This window comes from Pinus tabuliformis, chromosome 4_2 (genome assembly GCF_031772625.1).
Source record: "Pinus tabuliformis cultivar Carrire ecotype Pingquan chromosome 4_2, CPIR1, whole genome shotgun sequence".
Classification (NCBI taxonomy): domain Eukaryota; kingdom Viridiplantae; phylum Streptophyta; class Pinopsida; order Pinales; family Pinaceae; genus Pinus; species Pinus tabuliformis.
In genome coordinates, this window is record NC_142304.1 from 289,283,191 (window position 1) to 289,289,567 (window position 6,377).

Below are 6,377 nucleotides of genomic sequence, written 5' to 3' on the forward strand. Positions count from 1 at the left end.
ATTAGCAGGACTTAGATTAGGGCGCCTCGATGGGCCTTCATTTTTCTGACGAAACTAGGCAGCACAAGATTACAAAAGAATGGCAATTCAGGGGAAAGGAGAACGATCTGTCGGACTTGCTTCTCAGGCAATCCAAATCTGCTTTGTTCTTTGATGGAGCAGCGAAAGGTAATCCTGGACTGGCTGGAGCAGGAGGCATTATAAAAAACAAAGAGGGCATAACAGTGGAAAAGTTCGCCTGGGGGTTAGGGCAGTCAACCAGCATGCAAGCTGAAGCCTTGGCACTTCTGCAAGGCCTTAAGCAAGCAAAGGCTATGGATCTCTCAGAAGTCAGCATTATAGGAGATTCTCAAGCCATCGTCAAAGCCTTAGTAGCGAACTCCTCTCTTGTAGACATCAGCATGGCAAGAATCATTTCAAGAATTAGAACCTTGATGAAATCCTTCCGGACTACATCTCTCCTCCATGTTTTGAGAGAAAATAATAAAGATGCTGATATAGAAGCCAACAAGGCAGTTCCTCTTTCCGCTGGCTGTCTCTTGGTAGATGAAATTGAGAGTTGGGACTCCATTCCATAACGTTTGTCATGTTCTTCTGCATATTGCTGAACTAGTTTGTATGTTTATTTAAGTTAGGGAAAATAACAGAGATAATTTCGATAGGATGGAACAAATTCCGCGGGTATCCAGGAGTCAGGATCACTGACCAACTAGTGGAAGGAAATTTGAAGGGCTACGCCCGACCAAATGTAACCGGTGAAAGGCATTTTGGCCAGAGATCAATATAATTCCATACTCGTTCCTGTTAAAAGATATATATATATATATATATATATTTATATATATATATATATATATATATATATATATATATATATATAGATATATTTATATATATATATATATGATATATTTATAATTAATGTTAATTTATTTTTTAAATATTATGTTATATTATTATGATGAATAATAAAAAAATATTTTATTTTATTTTTTAATTAATCTAATTTTTAATTATCAATTTTTTATTAATTAAAAAATACAATAAATATTTTGTAATTATTCATCATAATACAATAATATAATTATTTTAAAAAATTCTTTCACATTAACTATAAATATCAGTTATTATTATTATTAATTATTATCATTTTTTGCTTTCAAGTAGTGCATGGGAGGCGTGAGAGCAGAAAGGTGAGGAGCTGAAGGGTTACAGGCTGCGGTGGACGGTTTAACCATGGAGGGGGGCAGAGGAGGGAGCTTCACTCCCTCCTACAAGGAAGTGGTAGCCAACAAGAGCAAGATACCATTGGATATAGGCAGAGGGAAAGCAGAGGAAGGAAGGAGAAACAGGGAAGAGGAAGCAAAAGGCTCCAAACTGGAGGAGAATGAGGGCACAAAAGACAACTAGAAAACTGACAAAAAACAGGAAACAAAAGACAAAAATCAGAAGGGACGATGTAAACCCAAGGTTGAAATCACTCCCAGAGTAGTTTTAAATAATCCAGAGCTGCAGGCCTACAAGGAGCACATGCAGACATACACTATCATATGCAAATTTATGGGATTATGGCCCACTGAAAAATCTTTACAATCTTGGATCCGATACCACTGGAAGCCCAAAGGGAGCATTGATCTTCATCTGGGGTCCAAAGGTTTCTTCACTGTGGTGTTCACCAACATCGAGGACAAAGATAGAGTGTTTGAAGGTGGGCCCTACTTCTATGCTGCGGTAGGGCTCTATATGAGGCCCTGGAAGATGAACTTCGTTCCGGAGAGGGAAACTTTTACCTCGGTCCCGGTTTGGGTAAGACTCTATTCTCTACCTTTGGATTATTGGCAAATAGAATCACTAGCTGCCAGAGGCAATAAGTTAGGGAGGTTTACCAAAGCATCTGAAGCCACAAGGAGGGGAAAGTATACTTCCTTTGCTAGGATATGTGTGGAGATGGATCTATCTGGAGCTCTTCTAGATGAAGTTATCTTGGAGGTTTTGATGAGGAATGGGTGCAGACAGTAGACTATGAACACATCCCATTCAGATGTCGCAGATGCCATGAACATGGACACCTTCTGAGAGACTGCCCTCTCAGTAAAGCAAAAAACAAAAACAAAAACAACACAATGAAAGACACAACCAACTTTCACAGAGTTGTCCATAAAGGAAAAAGTGGCAAGAAAGGGCCAAAGCACCAGCAAGCGGGAGGACAAAAGGACAATCATAATCAATACCAAGTTCTTGAAGTCGATGACGAAACAATGGTAGAAGATCAAGTAATGAAGGAGGGTTATGAGAAGACGGAGGAGGAAGAAGATAATGATCTGACACAGGAAAATGAAAAGCAGAAAAGGAAAATGATGAGTGATTCAGAACTAGAAATGGATTAGGAAATGAACCAGAGTGAGATGGATACGGAGGAAAATGAGTTACAGGAGATTCTTAACAGAGAAAACCTAGATCTGGAAGGATTCCTGAATCAGTGAACTCTGGGAGGAGTAGAATCACTACCACAAGAAAAGATCAATAGAATACAACACTTACTCCTATGGAAAACGCAGGCAAAGGGTTTGGAGGAAGTAAATAACACAGAAAGACAGAGCAACGAAGGAGGGAAAGCAATAAAAGCGACTCCGGGGCTAGCACCCAGAAATCCTGGAAGAAAAAGAGGCAGAAATAAGCAGAACGAGCTACTGATGGAATGTGGAAAGCTCATGGTAGACTCAGCTAAGATAAAAGATCTAACCAGTTACTCTTTTACCAATCTTTAATTATGAAGTTCACAACTTGGAATATCAGAGGTCTAGGCAGTAGGAGAAAATAGAGAATGCTGACTAATAGAATGAAACAAGCAGCTCCGGACATAATTTTTGTCCAAGAAACAAAATGCTCTATACAAAAGTTAAAGCAAATCCATAGTAAATGGCTCAGCAGATTTGAGTTTCTAGAAGTTAAAGCGGAAAACTCAGCAGGAGGTATCCTCACACTCTGGAATCCCCTAAAGTTTGGAATAATCGATGCGGAGGCATCAAGGAACTATTTATCAGTGGTCATACAACCTGTAGGTGACAGGAACACCTATCTAGTCACGAATGTTTATGGCCCTCAAAGGTTGGATGACAAAATCAAGTTTTTAGATTCCTTGGTTGATCTCCGGATTAGGTATGTAGGGTTACCTTGGGTCATAGGAGGAGACTTCAACATGATAAGATCTCTCTCAGAAAAAAAAAGGGGGTACAAGAGCTCTAAACAAGGATGCCGCAGCCTTCCAAAACTTTTCAGAAAACATGAAGCTAGTTGACATTGAGACAAACAATGGCCTCTGCACTTGGAATAATAAAAGAGGAGGGAATGCCCAGGTAGCCTCTAAGTTAGATAGATTCATGATCTCGGAGGATCTCATGCTTTTAGACAAGGAAATAATTGCAGGAATTCTCCCTTTTAGTGGCTTAGATCACTGGCCGGTGCTAATGGAGATCAAGGGCATAGGCACCCCAAGAAACAGACCTTTCAGATTTGAAAACATATGGTTATCACATCCATATTTTATCAGCAACATTGAAAACTGGTGGGCGGAAGATCTGCAGATTCAAGGATCGTCAATGTTCCTTCTACACAAGAGATTAAAGCACATCAAGATGAAGCTAAAGGTTTGGAACAAGGATATTTTCGGAAATATTTTTGCAAGTAAGAAATCGGTGGAAAATAAAATCCTGGAGCTCAACCAAACTCTGATCAAGGAAGGATTTGATAAGAACAAAAATGAACAGGCAGAAAAATACCATCTAGAATGGGAAAAGTTGTGTAAAAAAGAGGAAATTTTCTGGAAACAGAAATCAAGAGTGCAATGGCTTAACGAAGGAGAACGCAACACCAAATTTTTCCACAGATCTACCATCACTAATCAGACTCACAATATGATCTCTTCGATCAAGAATGAGGACGGGCATATTCAGCAAACCCATGAGGAAATTGAAGCGGTGTTAGTTAAACACTTCAGTGGTATAGCCCGGGAAGATTTTAGTTAGGGAGCCTTTCATCAAAGACTTCACTAATCACATCCTTAAGTTGGTAACCAGAGAGGACAATGATAATCTCAATAGACCTGTTACTGAAAAGGAGGTAAGCGAGGTTCTCAAGGAAATGAAAAATGGAAAAGCCCCTGGTCCGGATGGATTCAATGTGGACTTTTTCAAATTTTGTTGGAACATTGTCAAAAAAGATATTGTAAGGGTAGTGGAAGATTCCAGGCTGAACAGAACTGTTTTGAAAGCTCTCAACACCTCCTTTATCGCCCTTATTCCAAAGCAGGAGAATGCCCAAACGCTAGAGAAGTACAGACCCATCGCCTTATGCAATGTTGTTTACAAGTTTATTTCCAAGGTAGTGGCCAACAGACTCAAACCCTTGCTGCCTACGATTATTTCGAGTGAACAATCTGGGTATGTGGAAGGCAGACAAATTCTTGATAACATCATTCAAGCTCACGAGGTGGTTCACTCGTTGACTAGCAAAAGAAAAGCGGGTATGATAATGCAATTGGACATAGCCAAAGCTTTTGATAAAGTAAACTGGACTTATATCAAAAAAGTGCTTTCTGCGTTTGGTTTTGATCACAATTGGATCAGATGGGTGATGACCTTAGTGACTTTTGCCAGCTTCTCAATTTTAGTTAATGGCTCTCCCTCAGATATTTTTCTTTCTTCTAGAGGACTTAGGCAGGGTGATCCGCTCTTGCCTTTTCTCTTCATCCTAATGATGGAAGGGCTAGGGCGGTCCATTAAGCATGCTAAAGAAACAGACAAAATTCAAGGACTCCAACTTTCAAAGAATGGGCAGGTTCTGACCCACCAACAATTTGTAGATGACACAATGTTACAAGGAATTCCCACAGTCAAGGAAGCACTTGCTTACAAAAAAATTATGAGCGACTTTGCTATGGCATCAGGTATGGCGGTCAATCTTTCCAAATCTAAATTTTTTTTCTTTAACGCTCACATTGCCATCCAGAGAAATGTTTCCAGGATTCTAGGCTTCCAAAGAGATTCCCTCCCCTCGAAATATTTTGGAGTTCCTTTAACGGTTAAACCTTTGCATAAGAGCATTTGGGAGTCGTTAATTAGCAAGATGCAAGACAAAGTCAAAAAGTGGACAATTAGGTCTTTAAATCTGGCTAGTAGACTAGTTCTTCCAAAAGTAGGGCTCCAAGCTATCCCAGTCTTTATGCTTTCAGCTCTCCCTGCCACAAAAGGAGTCCTACAGCAATTCATAAATATCCAAAGATATTTTCTTTGGGGCAAGGAGGAAACTAGGAAAAAATGGGCTTTAGTTTCTTGGGAAAAGATCTGCAACCTTAAGAATTAAGGTGGCCTAGGTCTAGATGATCTAGAGATTCTCAGTAAGGCTCTGGGAGCCAAGCTTTGGTGGCGGTGGGTCAAGGATCTTGAGGCTCAATGGGCAAGCATCTGGAAGGAAAAATATGCAAGCTCCTAACACGCCTTTGAGCTAATAAGAATGACAGGAAACAGGAAGGGCTCTCCCATATGGAACAAAGCTTGGGAAAACAAAGGAGTGGTGAAAAATAACAGCTTCTGGGAAATAAGAAATGGAGATCACACACTTTTCTGGGAGGACAAATGGCAGCAAGAACCAAAACTTTTGACAGAGGATTATTCAGGACTCAAGCAAGAGACAGATAACCAAGGACTAGTAAAGGTAAAGGACTTTTGGCAACATGCTCGCAATACCGAAAAATGGAGAACATGGAAAATAATAGATGGAAGAGAGGACAGAACCCTCAACGACAAAGCAGAGACCCTAAAAAAGATGTTGGATCAAAGGATGATTTTAGTCACTGAAGGGCAGGATCAACTAAGATGGGGTAACAACAAAGAGGGAAACTTTAATATTAAGGAAGCAAAAGGTATTCTCCTAGAATCACAAGCTCTGGTCAGATCTTGGCAGAAGCTATGGAGGAACAGAGGCTGGATGAAAATCAAGCTCTTTATGTGGCTGGTTCACCATAGGAAAATCTTAACCTGGGACAATATTAGAAAGAGGGGTATGTTGGGGCCCTCCTGTTGCCAGCTCTGTGAAGCACAAGAAGAGACAATGGAACATCTTCTCAATAGCTGCATCTACACCTCAAGGATATGGGATTTTTTTTCCTCCATCTTCAATCAATCCGACAGAGACAGAGACAATATCACAAACACCATAAACAACTAGAAGGATAATTTTTTTGGAGCATGAGGTTCTTAACTCTGCCTGGGCTCTCTTGCTAAGTTTCATAATATGGAATGTTTGGAAAGAAAGAAATAAAAGAATTTTCAAAGAAGAAAATAACTCTTCTCTCTGCCTGTTGGAGCAGATCTTGAAAC